The sequence below is a fragment of the Mirounga angustirostris genome, unplaced genomic scaffold (genome assembly GCF_029215605.1).
Source record: "Mirounga angustirostris isolate CCGP_5_RB_7025 unplaced genomic scaffold, mMirAng1.0.hap1 SCAF_7, whole genome shotgun sequence".
NCBI lineage: Eukaryota > Metazoa > Chordata > Mammalia > Carnivora > Phocidae > Mirounga > Mirounga angustirostris.
In genome coordinates, this window is record NW_026991715.1 from 53,404,496 (window position 1) to 53,420,750 (window position 16,255).

A 16,255-nucleotide genomic window follows, 5' to 3' on the forward strand; every position below is an offset into this window, starting at 1 on the left:
AAACAGAGGGAAAGAGACAGGTCACTTGTCCAAGGTCATAAAAGTTGGTAGGGAAACCAGGATTAGTTCATTCTTTCAGCAGCTATCCATTAGGGGTAAAATATATCAAATAAACCACATTTGGTAAATCTAGATTAAAGAAAAGAGAGGCACTGTTGTTTTTTAAGTATATTTATTCACAAGAGCCGTAAAAGCAAACACAAATCACAAATAGAGAGTTTTACTTCAAGGACTTTGTTGCAGGTTTCATTTTTCAAAACTAGCCGCAACAATAACTCCCATCCTACGTGTCCTCGATGTGATTTTAACTTTCCTCACATCAAGATAAGGGAATCAAGGTTCCCTCCTTGAACATCAGGAGGGTTTATGACTAACAGTGGAAGCAACACTATGTACTTCCGAAACAAGTTCATAGGAAGTTCACAGCTTCTGCCTGGCTCTGTTGGAATGCTTGCTTTTGGAACCCACATGCCATGCTAGGGGAAGATCCAAGTACAAAGAAGAAAGCTCTAGATATTCCAGCCGAGTTTCCAGCCGAGGCCTCGGCTAATAGTGAACATCACCCTGTAGACACACGAGTGAAAAAACCTTTGGATGATTTCAGACCATCATCAAATTGGCCCCTATTCTCCCAGCATTCCCAGCTGAGGCCCCAGACATCATGGAGCAGAATAAGCTGGCCCATCGTGCTAATCATATGCGTTCTGAATTCTGGACCCACAGGTCCCTGAACATAATAAAATGGCCGCTGCTTTGCAGCAAGTTTGATCAATTATGCAGCAATAGCAACTGGAACAGCTTTCAACAAACATCAGTAGTTTTTGCTAATTAAGCACCAAAGCACAGAAACATAAAATTGCAGGTAACCTGGTCAAATCGCATGTTGACCTTTTCCTCAACTTTAGTCGGGTTATTCTTCAATTCTTCCAAAAAGAAGAACCTCCATAGCTTAACAGAGAATTTCTGAAGTATTCGTTAAAAAGTTCATGGCCCTGGGGCGCCTGGGTAGTTCAGTCAGTTAAGTGTCAGCCTTTGGCTCAGGTAATGATCTTGGGGTCCTGGGATGAAGCCCCGCATCAGGCTCCACGCTCAGCAGGGAGTCTGCTTCTCCCTCTCCCTCTGTTCCCCCCTCCCCTTCCCCCACTTGTGCTCACACTCACACTCTCTCACTCTCTCTTCTCTCTCTCTAGTAAATAAATAAATAAATAAAATCTTTAAAATTAAAAAAAAAAAAGATCACAGCAAAGGCACCTGACTGGCTCAGTTGGAAGAGCATTTGACTCTAAATCTCAGGGTGATAAGTTCGAACCCCATGTTGGGGGTGTAGATTAGTAAATAAATAAAAACTTAAAAAATAAAATTAAAATGATCACAGCAGATATGTACTGCATTAAAACAAGGAAAGGCTTCTAGTATGATATTAAATGGAAAGAAAGCAGAATACCAATTTTTATATATGTTATGAGTACCCTGTGTAAAGATTCTTCATGCAAATGGAAAAACGTCTAGAAGGCACTCTGGAAATATTAAAATAATTGACCTGGTATTTTGGTAAAGTCTCTTGAATTTTTTTTCACAATTGATACATGATGTGTAAATGATATATGATATGATACATGCTTGAGATATGATATACAGATAAAAATAAAATAAAATCATCTGAGAAAGAAATTAGGCAAATTTCCACTCCCCTCCTAGGAGCTCACTCACATGAATGGCAACATTTCCTTCATTACATAATCTCTGTGTCTCACTTTTCTTTCCTACGAAATGGGAATAATAACACTTATTTCATAGGGTTGTTATGAGAAGTAAATGAGTGAGTTAATTTGGTAAGGCCTTAGACAGTGCTTGACACATAGAGAGTAACATATGCTATTATCTCATCCAACTCCTAATGTTGTAGATGAAGATCATCTCTGTTAATCCTGCCTTTAATTCCCAAACTCTGCCCCTAACAAGCACCAGAGGACTGAACTAGGAACGAGGCCATCTGTGTCCCAGCATCAGCTAAGGAAATGAGCTATGTGATCTTGGCCAAGCTGCTTAGCCTTCATTTCCTCGTGGGGACGATGAAGTGGATGCCTACCTTTCTGGGTTTTCTGTTGAAAATCAACTGACATAGTGCACTGAAAGGATTTGACCAAGGCCCAAAACAAATGCCATTTCTCTACCTTCTTATTTTACCAATGTTATTAGTTTGCTAGGGCTGTTATAACCAAGTATTACATACTGAGTGACTTAGACAACAGAAGTTTATCATCACACAGTTCTGGAGGCTAGAAGTCCTAGGTCTAGGTGTCAGCAGGGTTGGTTCCAACTGGGAGGAAAAATCTGTTCCAGTCCTCTCCCCTGGCTTCTGGTAGTTTGCAGGCAATCTTTGGCATTCCTTGGCTTATAGACACATCCACCTTATCTCTGCCTTGATGTTCATATATGTTCTCCCTATGTGCATATCTCTGTACCCAAATTCCCCCTTTTCATAAAAACACCAGTCATACTGGGGTGGGACCCACCCTAAAGAACTCATTTTAACTTGATTACCTCTGTAAAATCCTATCTCCAAACAAGGTCACATTCTGAGGTCGTGGGGGTCAGGACTTCAACATATAAGTGGAGGGGGGTGGTGACACAATTCAACCCATAACACTGATGAAGAAATGAAGACCTAGAATGGGTAGTCCAGTATTTAGGAAGAGCAGGACATAAATCCAGCAGACGTTGACAACTTTTTTGATGTGTATTGAAAGAAATGTACAAAACACTTCTTTTGAAATTCCAGACTAAAGCAACTCTGGCTGAGTCCTTTTTGAACCTCAAATTCAGCCCAGATTCGTAAATCCTTGAAGAAAACCCGAGCCAATTTTGGAATTTCCAACAAGATTCAGAGGCTGAATGGATCAGACAGAATTTCATTTGGCATTTAGGATTATTGAATCTAACCTGAAACTTAATGCAAATTCATGGAACACAAACTCCTTACAAACTGAATAGAAGCAAATACTAAGGGCTCTCGAGCCATCTGGAATGTACATGCTGAATGTTGAGGTTTTCCCATCACAATAACACGGTGGGGAGGGGAAAACGTGGTGGGGAGGGGAAGGCACGGCTGGCAAGTTCTCACCATCACCAACCCTATAACCTAGTGTATTTGAATCTCATGTGAATTTGAATGATTTCAAATAGTGCAACACAGAGATAATAATAAAGTCTCACTTTGTGAGCAAAATTTTAAAAATATGAACTCTCCTTAAATGTAAAAATTTGTCAAAGCTTGCAAAATTTCAAGATGGGCAGGCTGAGTGACTTGCAAACTTTGTATCGGTTAATGTCATAGGAAGGTGTCACTTGAACTGGTTAACAGAAACACCTGCAATCTTTGATCAGCAGAAACTATCACTCATGTACATCCAAACATCCACCAGTGATTTCAGTAGCCATTGTGCTCTCACTTTAAATGTGACAGTTGTTAAGAATTAGAATCTTTTGGGGGCACCTGGGTGGCTCAGTCATTAAGCGTCTGCCTTCAGCTCAGGTCATGATCCCAGGGTCCTGGGTTCGAGCCCCGCATCAGGCTCCCTGCTCAGCGGGAGGCCTGCTTCTCCCTCTCCCACTCCCCCTGCTTGTGTTCCCTCTCTCGCTGTCTGTCAAAAAATAAATTAAAAAAAAAAAAGAATTAAAATCTTTTGGGGCACCTGGGAGGCTTGGTTGGTTAAGGGTCCAACTCTTGATTTCGGCTCAGGTCTTGATTTCAGGGTCCTGAGATGGAGCCCCAAGTTGGGCTCCGCACTCAGTGGGGAGTCTACTAGAGATTTCTCTCTCTCCATCTCCCTCTGTCCCTCCTCCTGCTTGCGTGCTTTCTTTCTCTCTCTCTCTCAAAATAAATAAATAAATATTTTTTAAAAAAGAATTAAAATCTTTTGAATAGTCTTTAATGGTGCCATCACAGGTGTTTACTTAAGTGATGGCCCTAGGACTGAAAAACTCACTGGAAAATCAGTCACTGAAATTAGACTAACTTCCAGTCCAAAAAACTAGAGAAGAAGTCCAGATACCAACCTCAACATACCTTATTGTTAAATTAGGAGAGAGTATTATGTGAAAGATGTAAGGCTAAGAAAACAAAAGCACTTGGGCGCCTGGGTGGCTCAGTTGGTTAAGCGACTGCCTTCGGCTCAGGTCATGATCCTGGAGTCCCAGGATCGAGTCCCAGGATCGAGTCCCGCATCGGGCTCCCTGCTCGGCAGGGAGTCTGCTTCTCCCTCTGACCCTCCGCCTGTCATGCTCTCTCTATCTCATTCTCTCTCAAATGAATAAATAAAATCTTTAAAAAAAAAAAAAAAAAAGAAAGAAAACAAAAGCACTTCAAGCAAAAATAGCCAAAATAGGTGTGGGGTCTTACACTTTGTGAATACATCCCCTCCACTACCCTTCAACTGTCAACATTTTAATTATGCAAAGCCTCCAGGAACATGTTGCTTGAATTAAAGACCACCCTTCTGCATTTTCTTAACAATTTCATTGACTTATAATTTATAGATCACAAGATTCACTCCTCCTAAGTGTACAATTCAGTTATTTTCAATAAATTTCCTGAATTATGTAGCCATCACCATAATCTAGTTTCAGGGCATTTTTATCACCCCAGTAGGATTTCTCATGCCCATTTACAATTAATCCCCATTCCTACCTCCAGGATCCCACTAATCTACTTTTCGTCTCCTTAGAGGTGCCTTTTCTGGATATTTCATACAAATGGAATCATACAATACGTGGGCTTTTGTGTCTGGCTTCTTCTACTTGGCATAATGTTTTTGAGTAGATCCGTGGTGTAGCACGTATCAGTATTTCATTCCTCTTTATTTCTGAATGGTATTCCATTGCATGGATCCTGTAGTTGTTTTTAGGCTTAAATTTAGAAGACCCAAAGGCCTCGCCACTTCTTACTGTGTGCCAGATATAACTATAAGTATGGTAGAAAGTACCCAAATATGGCCTCCAGCAATTCTTCCCTTCCCTCTGCACACTCCTGACACTGAGAGGTGGAGTCTACTTTCCTTCCTTCGCTCTAGAATCTGGACTGGCCCTATCCCTTGGCTTATCCAATAGAGGTAGCCACACTGATGTTCTGACATTTCTGAGCTCACTTAAGAGAACTGACAGCTTCTGCTTCTCTTGGAAGCCAGCCATCATCCTGCAAAGGAGTGATGGCCAGACTACTGGTCGATGAGACGTCACAAGGAGAGAAACTTTCAACCGTAAGAGGCCTTCTCAGGCGTTCCAGCCCCAGTTGAGCTCCCAGCTGAATGCAGCTCTGTGAGTGACTGCAGTTACACCAAATGGAGCTGAGAAACCAGCCAGCTTAGCCCAGGCCACCGCGTAATGAGAAATAATAAATGACTGTTGTTTTAAGCCATTCTGTTTTGGAGCAATTTGTTATGTAGCAATAGGCAACCAAAACATCACAATTTAACCAGTCTTCCTCTTCCATTTTAATTCTTGTTGATTTTGTTCTTTTTGAGTTCTTACAGTTGTATGTCTTCTCTTACAAGAGATTTCTAATGGGTGTTGACTTCAACATCACTTCCTTGGCTGGTTGTGATACACTGAAGAGTTATATGTCAGTCAACCGGCTTTCTGATATTTATATGCTGAAATCTTGAGGCCAATTTTTTAAATGCTCTGAAGAGAATCACCTGGAAAGCTTTATAAAAATGGATTCTCCATCCTCCCTTCCCCTCCTTCACCATAATGGATAAGGAATCAGTATGTAGCTGCTCCAGAGCAACGTGCAAGTTAATTTAATAATCTCACCAGGAAAACTATTTCAATAACTCAATTAATTATCTCTTGAATTTTGATTAAAGGAAAATGAGCATGCTAAACACTGTGCACAAAGACCCAAAAACTATCAAAATATAACCCTTACCCTCAAAAAGTTTAGAATCCAGTTGCTAATATATATATATATATCATATCAACATTGGATTAACATTCAATCAACCTACACTAGAGATACAAAATTAGGTAATTTTAACTTATACAATGTTATCTATCAATTATATCTCAAGAAAACTTGGGTGAATGCCTCTCTTCACCTGTGGAAAGCCATCCAGCCCCCTCTCCATACATTCAGGCTGGGAGTTATTATCTACAGTCTGGTGAATCAGAGGACAGCATCCTTCTGGCGACAGTGATAGGTTCATGGATGAACATGTGACCCAATCACAGCCAATGAGACACAATCACTAGACTTTTGCTGGGACTGTGAGAAAAAGGTACTCTTTTTCTTCTTCTTTTTTTTTTCCCAACTTGATTTAGAGCTATTAACAACCATCTTGCCACGTCAGGAGGAAAGCCTGTCTTAGAAGAAAACTTTATTTTAGGAAAACAGAACTGGGAGCCGTCTAGAGAAATTGGCCCCTGATGGTATCACTGAACCACTGAAAGCTGGTTCCTGCTCTGGGCTTTTCAATTCTGTGAGCCAAACACACACACACACACACACACACACACACGGAAAGACACATACCTTTTATTGCTTAGACCAGTTTGAGTTGAATTTTCTGTCACTTGTAAAACAACTTTCTTAGAAGCATGTTTCCCATCAGTAAAATGAGGATAATACTGCTACCAGGCTTTGGTGGGGTCTGAGTATTTTGGAAAGTATAAAGCCTATTCAAATATCAAGTATTTTCCTACTTACTTCCTCTTTTCTGCTTCTGCCTATTCCTAGCATAATCATGCTTTTAAAGCATAAACATAATGCTAGACCAAAAGAACATTTTCATTACCAGACATGCCTGTTCTGTGTTCAGGGACTTCTGAACCCCTGTGTTCCACAGAATTCTTCATATCCTAGAATTCTTTGAAACCAAATCAGCAAAGTTCTGTTTCAATGAGCCATTTCTTCCTTAGGCCACAAAAAAATAGCTTCTGCAAATAAAATCCTATGTTAAAAATGGTGTTTGTGGAAAACATTTTACCTGTGATACATGCGAATGTGCTTTGGAAATGAAATTGCCTAGGAAATTCGTTGTTGATGTTTGCTACATTTTCATTACTACTAATTAGTTCAACTCTAAGTTCCTTCTTCTTCTTGCGACTTGCTGCTCAAAAAAGACACAACCATGTGGGGAGCCAACGATGAAAGCTCTTCAGTCTTTATTCAAACAGCAGAAGATTTTCTTTTCAATAACCAACTGCTCATTTTACTTCTAAAAGTCTCTCTGTCCTTCATTTCTGCTTCTCCCTCCTTTTCATGACTCCTTTATCCAGCCTGGAAACCTGATGTTTTTATTTGATCCATCTGCAGGGTTTATTCCTCATAGCCTCTATCAGTGCCTTTGCAGAAATTCATCATCCAACGACAGTGGACATTAGAGGACAGGAATATAAAAAATTAGCAAACAGGACCAATATTTCGGTATGTGAATTCTATCTCAATAAAGCTGTTACCTAAAAAGAAAAAAAAGGCAATGAGTAAATACTGATCCAGCCCTCCAAGAACCAATAGAGAGTCATATCCTGCTCCTCCCCAGAAACAAACCATGTCCGGGGTTCATCAGCATGTAGGATGGTGATATTCTTCTCTCAATATCCAAATAAAACCCAGCAAACCCTCCTTCAAGTGTTACCAGTGAGGCATGTGGGATCACAGTGAGTGGATTGAACTGATAAAGGCATTTTATCTGCCAGCATTTAAATGTGCCCTTTAAAGACTAAAATCAATTCCAACGTCCCTATTTATACTCTGGTGGTACCCATGTGTATATATAGCAAAACAGCCATTAGGAAAGAAGCTTTGCATCTTTCCACATAATCCGAAATGATGGCAAATTTTGACGTGGTAATTAAATCAGAACCATACATAAGAAAAAATATATTGTGGGCTGGATCTATTCAAAGCTACCTTCTTTTTAAATTTAATTTTCCATTCCATTTTTTATGTTTCATCCCGCCTTGCCCGTGTACTCTCCCTGTAATTCATTCTCTAGCTCAGCTGGACTTATTGCTACTTAGACTGGCAGATACAACAGTGAAAAGATGATGTCACCCCTTAGCCAAATTGCACTATTATTATAGAACCGCATGTACTCTCATTCATTTATCTCTGCTGACATCGCTCCATGGGAAGATTTTCCAGGGCAGATGTGAGCTCCCTTGGCAACAAAAATGGTGGAGAGTACACATTCATTTTAAAATACTGAGAGGTGGAATTTAGTAAATCTTGACTCTTTGGAAGTATATTGTGAATAAAGGAGACATCTAATGTCCTCAAATGTGGTCTGATTAAAAACCTCCATCTTGAGCATGGAACAATCCCTCCCCCAGATTTATTCTCATCACGGAAATACGCTCTCCATTTAAAGGCATGCTTTTGACCCACAAAAATCGTGCAGACTAAAGTGGTTTGTTTGGCAAGTATAGGTATATATGCTAAGAAATGACGTCACACTTTAGTTATCATTTGATTAGGAGTTGGGCAAAAATTAGTAAAAGATAATTATGTAGGTTCCATCCAAGTGTGCAAAAACAGCTTCAAAATCGCATACAAGCATTAGAGAGACAGATTTGGACTTTTTGAAGAGGAAAGCAAGCAATCGGAGAAGTGGTATAAAACAGAAAAGGCACCCCAGGAAATGAGAGTGAAAAGAAAACCCAGGAACAATCAGGTTCGTTTGAGGGATACTTTCCCTCATATCTGCCCTTCCTCCTTCTTTCCTCCTAGTTCTTCGGAGAAGTAGGTAACTTTTTAAAATACATTTTCTTTCTTTTTTCTCTTATCTTTTAAAAATATAATTAATGCACAGAGCGAAAATTCCAATAGTACAAAAGCGTATACAAAGAATGAGAAGTCTCCCTCCCACTCCTGAGCCCCTCCCCCTAAGTATCCACCTCGGCCTCACCCAGCAAAAATGAGCACTGTTACTGCCTTCTTGCATCTCTTTATCCTTGGCGTTTATCCTTGGCGTGCACCACGCGCTCATTAGCTGTCTGATGGAGCCTAGGGATAATGTCTGAAAATACGTAAAATAAAATACAGAGGATTAAAAAGAAACCAATTATATTGAAATATGGTTCTATCTCTGAAGCACTTAGGGTTCCATGGGGTCCAGGATAAGAGCCTCCGCTCTTAGTCCCCATATGCACAAGCCTGTTTATATGCATTTCTACCCTGTCCCACAAATGGCAGCACCTCTTCCACAGCAGGTACTGCTGGAGCTCTACTCAGATGTCCTGGAGAGCCAGCACACCCATCGCCTGGCTGCCGTGAGCGAGGGCTACCTGTGGTTCACACTTGCCCTCTTCCGCAGAGAATCCTCCACCCACCCTCCAGCCCGGGACGCACTGCAGCCAACACGGGGTAAGACCTTGGACAACCCTGTGGTACAATTCGGGCCCCTGTGCTCGCGCGGGATCAGGCGAAAGCTGATGTGCACGGAGGCCTTGCTTAGCTTTTTCCCTTGCCCTGCCCCACTCCGCAGCTCCCCTTCTCCTGGGAGCAACCCCTCCTCAAAGCACAAGAATCCCTGTCTCACTCTTTGCTTCTAGAAATCCTGATGCCAGACACTCAGTTACCGCCCCTTACCTTGACGTTTCCATTTACTGATTTCTTGGAAAAGATTCCATATCTGTACATACGGATCTGCCGCATTCTTTTAACAGCCACATACTCTTCCATTAAATAGATTTACCATCATTGATTTAGCACATTTCCAGCACAGTCATTTCCAAAAGTTCCTCTCCGGGAACTTAAGCATCTAATTTTTACACATTGAAATGTGATGATGGCCTTGCCATATTTTAAGGATCTAGTTAGTTGCTGAGGAGTCTTTTCTTCAGCTTCACCACCTATAAAACTTTAGTCCTTTGCTATCTTTTTGGAATAAAGCTTTATTCTCAAAGCAACTTATCTCCAAATTTGACAAGCTGTAAAGACTCAGCTGGCCCCCGGCCCTGGCATCTGTCAGTCCCCACAACCAGAACACCTTACCACCCGATCAAGGACCTTTCTCCAAGCTAAACAGCAGAAAAAGTAGGAACTGCAAATGCTCGCCTAACGAACAAATGTCCAAACGAACTTGGACCCTGGAACGCTGGGCCTCACTGCCTTCCTCCTGTCCTGCGAGAGGAGCAGACGCCTCTTGAGTCTGGTAGGGACCCCGGAGCCCCTTGCTGTGTCTCACACATGACTCCCAACAGCAAACCCCCATTCCCAACAGCACAGTCTAAACCCACAAGAGGGCAAGAAGCACTTCCCTCTCTGCGTCCCCAATCGAAAGGTGGATCTGGGCGCCTGGCTGGCTCAGGCAGTGGAGTACATGAGTCATAATCTCAGGATCGTGAGTTCAAGGCCCACGTTGGGCACGGAGCCTACTTTAAAAAAAAAAAAAAGGAGGGGGTGGATTTGCTTCCCCACTCCCACCCCCGGTAGCGCTTGTCTTGGCATTTCTTTGAGGCTTAACCGCACCTTCTGAAGAGCCTCCCCGGGTGCAGGAATTTCCCATGGTCTCAGTTCCACTTTGCCAAGATTGAAACCAGAACTCACTTTTCCCACCTAGCAGCTGCTCACAGCGTGCGCGGTGATTAAACCCAGAGCGGAGCAGCCCGAGGAAGCAGGTGCTGCTCAGAATCCATTTTCTGGGTAGGAGGGAGGAGACTGGCGGCGGGGTCTGGAGACCCCCAGCGCTGCCGCGGCGGTAGGGTCTCTGCTGGGTTTGTTTCGTGAAGTGAGTTCAGTTACAGCAAACAATGGAGACCGATAATTTCCTTCGCATTTGTTTCTCTCTCCCTCACAGGCATCACCCTTCTCCAACCAGAAAAAATGCCTGATTTCACTCCAAGTCAGACAAAGGCAAAACAGATCCAGAGAAATATTTTTTTCTACCTATCAGATGGGCAAAGGTGAAAATGTCCAATGAACTACATTGGTGTGAACATGGAAAAACACGCTGCCAGTGGGAGAATGAACAAGTCCAACCTCTATGAAGAGAATGGGGCCACTAACTGTCAAGTGCGAAATGCGAAACTCCTAACCCAGCAATTTCACTGATAGGAATTTGTCCTATAGATCGGAGTCCAGCAAACCTTTTCTTTAAAGGGCCAGGGAGTGGGCGACTGGGTGGCTCAGTCGGTTAAGCGTCTGCCTTCGGCTCAGGTCATGGATTCAGGGTCCTGGGATGCAGGACTGCCGCTCGCTCGTGGAGCACTCTCTCTCTCTCTCTCAAATAAATAAAATCTTTTTTTTTAAAGGGCCAGGTCGTAAATATTTTGGGCTTCTAAGCCATGTATTTCTTTTTCTTTCTTTCTTTCTTTCTTTCTTTCTTTCTTTCTTTCTTTCTTTTCTTTTCTTTTCTTTTTTTTTTTTTAATTTATTTGTCAGAGAGAGAGAGGGATAGAGCACAAGCAGGGGGAGCTGCAGGCAGAAGGGGAAGCAGGCTTCCCGCTGAGCAGGGAGCCCAATGCGGGACTCGATCCCAGGACCCCGGGATCACAACCTGAGCCGAAGGCAGACGCTTAACCTGCTGAACCAGCCAGGTGTCCCATTTTCTTTTCAGGCCACGTATTTCTGTTGCAACTACTCACCTCTGCTGTTGTAGCATGAAAGCAACCACAGACAATATGTAAACAAACAGGCGTGGCTGCCACGCAATAAAACCTTATTTACAAAAACAAATGGCAGCTTGAAATTGGCCCACAGGCTGTAGATTGCCAACCTCTGCTAGGTATTACAGCAAATGTATACAAAAACATGTATAGTATATTCTTCATAACAACGGCCTAAGAATGGAAACCACCTTGATGTCCATCAAGAGTGGACTGGATGTAAGCAAATTCTAGTACCTCCTTTCGGTAGAATACTTGCAGCCGGTAAAAAGGAGGCTGCTCTATCTGCACTGATAAGGGTGATACCCAAAACATATCAAATGTTTTAAAATGCAAGGTGGAGAACAGAGTACAGTATGCTTCCATTTTTTTATTAAAAATGCATAAATGCATTTGTATGTATTTGCTTATCTAAGCATTACACATATCTGAAAGGACACCCAAGAAGTTGGGGAGGGAAACCAGATGGGAGACAGGCGCATGAGGGAGATTTTTTTCACTGTCTGCTCCTTTGTGCCCTGTGAATTGCATACTATGTGCTTCACTAATGAAGAGCAAATAAATATAACTGAATTTTTTAATTGCATGTGCACTTCTAGTACTGTTATGAATCACCAAGTATAGACAAAAAAGTCAAGTGGGGCTCTGGGCAGCAGACCTCTCTATTCCGAAGTCCCCTCCCGTGCCCAGAGGCTATGGTGGCTGTCAAAGAGCATCATAGTGGGAATCAGGGGACCTGGCCTCAAGTCCAGCCTCTGTTACTGACTCTGTGCTGTCCTGAGCCAGTCAATCTCATCACTCTGATCGTCCCTTTCCTCTTCTGTACAATGCAGGTGATATGAGCTATGTAATTTAAATAATACTACTACTATTGGGGATATCTTTTAACGTCTCTGGGCTGCTTTCCTCATCTGCAAAATCAGAAAGTTGGACAAAATGAGGCTTTTCACTCTCAAATGCACAATTCCATTAATAAACAAAGCTGTCATTTACAAGAATTCAGGCAGAATCACCAAGTTGGCAAGCTAGGAAGGATCTCTTCTTGCTTATCTCAAGAGATGACTACCAAATCCAAAAGAGAAAATAAGATATCTGTTTGCACTTAGAAATCCAGTCCAACCTGGAGGTGGCAAAGGTCTGCCTTCTTCCAAGGACACCACCTCTCTTTCCTTGGCCTGGTCCACCCAGCAGTTGTCACAGCCGGGCAAATTTTTTTTCTTTTTTTTTAGCAGCCACTGGGTACAGAAGACATCCTGTTGGAAAAAATTTAGGAAATGTCAGTCACAAAGAGAAATACACTAATAGTATCAAATAATAGCCTCATGAGTGCTGGCAGGACAAAGAAATGGAGGGACCCTGTTCGGCAGGGCCATGTAGGGAAGGCCGTGCCTTGTCCCCACTTCTGGCCTCTGCTAAGAGCTCACCATTTGTATTGTTTCAGGAACTCCAGGGAGATAACAGATGGTGATGAGGAAGAGCAGGGTTGCACTATCCTCCTGTTTCTGAGAATTTCTGGCTATTGTTAAGCAAAAGTTTGGAGAAGTTAAACTGACAGGAAATAACACGCTTGTTGAGTTATAAGGTGGCAAATGTTGTGAAATCCTTTTTCAGAAAAGGCCAGCTAAGAGAGAGTGTGCTGATGTGATAAGGAGCAGAACTCTTAAGACCATCTCAGCTGGTGGAAGTCTATCTCTTTTCCTTCCTCATTTCCATGAGCTCAGGAGTATACAGACAGATGCTTTGAAAAGCATGTTGCAAAGATTCTTTGTGTCCCTGACTTCAAAGAAACTTTTATTCTTGAATAAACCGTGTTGGCCTCCCAACTTTAGAACCAAAGCAGCCAGGGACACCTGGGTGGCTCAGTTGTTAAGCATCTGCCTTCGGCTCAGGTCATAATCCCAGGATCCTGGGATCGGGTCCCACATCGGGCTCCCTGCTCAATGGGGAGTCTGCTTCTCCCTCTCCCACTTCCCCCCCCCCCGTGCTTTTTCTCTCTCACTCTCTCCGAAATAAAATAAATAAAATCTTAAAAAATATATATATATATATAAAAGAACCAAAGCAGCCAGTCAAATCTAAGAGTTTTTAACAAATCACAGACTCTATCTGGAAATGCAGAGTGTACAGTGGGGACATGTCCCCAGAAATGACAGGCTGGGAGAGGGCGAGGGAATGGGGGGACTTAAGGCAGCAGAAGCAAAGGAAGGTGAGATTTCAAATGTGAATTACAGAATTGTGCTTTCTCTTTGAGAGATGGGAGGAAATATTCATTAAATATAAGTCACAGGACATCAGGGTTTGGTAAAAATTTTGGTAGATTATGGGGCAACTAGAAAGAGGATAGAAAAGAAAAAGAGAGTGAATTCAGTATAAGAATTTGCTGTAAGAGGGGCGCCTGGGTGGCTCAGTCGTTAAGCGTCTGCCTTCAGCTCAGGTCATGATCTCAGGGTCCTGGGATCGAGCCCCACATTGGGCTCCCTGCTCGGCAGGAGGCCTGCTTGTGTTCCCTCTCTCCCTGTCTTTCTGTCAAATAAATAAATAAAACCTTTTAAATAAATAAATAAATAAATAATGAAAATAATAATAAAAATAAAACAAAAATAAAAAAAATTCCAGGTATGAAAAAGTCATGGGGATGAAAATAACTTTGTGTGGTGAGAGATGGGGACTACATTTACTATGGTGAACATTATGTAATATATAGAATTGTCGAATCAGGGGGCGCCTGGGTGGCTCAGTTGGTTAAGCGACTGCCTTCGGCTCAGGTCATGATCCTGGAGTCCCAGGATCGAGTCCCGCATCGGGCTCCCTGCTCAGTGGGGAGTCTGCTTCTCCCTCTGACCCTCCTCCCTCTCATGCTCTCTGTCTCTCATTCTCTCTCAAATAAATAAATAAAATCTTAAAAAAAAAAAAAAGAATTGTCGAATCACTGTTTTACACCTGGAACTAATATAACATTGTATGTCAACTGTATTTCAAAAATGATAATTTTTTAAAAAGAAGAATTTGCTGTGTACTCTCTTTGGGGGTTGCCTAATAAGGAGAAAGCTCCTGATGGGGGGCTTTGTGCTAAAGAAGAATAGGCAAACCCCGATGGGGGTATGGGGCTGAGAGAGAGCATTCAGAAGGACCAGAACCCAAGGGTGTCCTATAATTTAACCTAATTATGACACTACCTACCTGAAAATTGCATCAGATCCCACGGTTCATGATCAATTATTAACTCCATTTTCTAGTCCCTTTCCCACCTCAGGGGTAGGAGATACGGCTGAAAATTCCAAGCTTCTAATCTTGGGTTGGTCTTTCCAGTGACCAGCTCTCATCCAGGATCCATCCAGGAGCCCTGTTAGAACAAAAGACAGTCCTGTCACCCAGGAAATTCCAAGGGATTTAGTACCCTGTTTCAGGAACTGGGATCAAAGACAAATACTAGAATAAGAGATGCTGCTAACACTCTTACCATTTAGGAAATTATGAGGCTTTTAGGAGCTCTGGTCCAGGAACCAGGGGCAGAGACCAATATATGTTTTCTATTACCTCACAGCACCTTATTTCCACTTTTACTATTTTGCAAAAATACTGTAATATACATCCTTATACATGTCTCCTGGTATAAATATGCAAAAATTTCTTTCAACTAATGTGTATGTACAAATAGAACTGTTGTTTTCATAGTATGCCTCCCTTAAACTTTACAAAATAGTGTTAAATTATTTCTAAAGTGGTTGTACCAACTTACACTCAAACCCACTTCCCAGAGGACATTATTTGACTTTTTTTTACATTTGACATTCTAATGCATGTGAAGTGCTTTCTTGTTTTAGTTTGCGTTTTCCCGATTACTAGTGAGGTTGAGCATCTTTTCATATGCATTTCCAATCTGTAACTTAGATAACTTTTCTATAATTCTATCTGTTTCATATTGATCTGTAGAAGTTTCTTATACATTCTGGAAACCAGTAATTTATTTGATATATCTGAGCTGATTTTTTAATTTTTCACCTACCAGATTGGAAACCAAAATATTGGTAATCCATTCTGTATTATAAAATTCAAGTTATATGGGTATTCTTATAAGAAAAAAAAAGCCACTTGATTTTCTGATCTAAAAAATTCCTGGGGCACCTGGGTGGTTCAGTCAGTTAAGTGTTTGACTCTTGATTTCAGCTCAGGTCATGGTCTCAGGGTCTTGAGATCAAGTCCCGTGTCGGGCTCCGTGCTGGGCATAGAGTCTGCTTAAGATTCTCTCTCTCCCTCCCTCTCTAAAAATAAATAAATAATTTCTAAAATATTTCTATCTTTGACTCTGATGCACTGAAACTTCTACAAATGGCCAGTTCCTAGAGTGCCTAAGAATATTACAATATAAGGTCCAATAGAACTTGACACAGTGGAAGCATCTTCCCTCAGACTTGTTTTAAACTTTCTGTTATCAGTCAAGGTCCTCCTGTCCCCCAAAAGAGAAACGGATGATATACTCAAACCAGGAAACTTTGAAGAGGTTTTACCAACAGAGGAATTAGTTCCAAAGGGGTGAGTGGGTATAAGGGACCCATGAGAGGTCATGGTAGTGGGACTGTCACCATCCCCAAAAGGAAAAAGAGAAGGCGAGCTTGCCATAACTTTGAACAAAAGAGGGAGGGTA

General features: G+C 41.9%; 1 long non-coding RNA gene across 1 annotated transcript in view; it reads right to left on the reverse strand.

The window, feature by feature from the left end:
* Positions 1–6,639: 6,639 nt before the first annotated feature.
* Positions 6,640–16,255, reverse strand: part of LOC123852663 (uncharacterized) — a 30,622-nt gene continuing 21,006 nt past the window's right edge. The window contains exons 4-7 of the long non-coding RNA XR_006792971.2: positions 14,791–14,953; positions 12,731–12,863; positions 8,910–9,020; positions 6,640–7,458 (exon numbers count right to left, since the gene is read on the reverse strand). This is a non-coding gene — a long non-coding RNA (uncharacterized LOC123852663). The remainder of the gene's footprint in view (positions 7,459–8,909; positions 9,021–12,730; positions 12,864–14,790; positions 14,954–16,255) is intronic.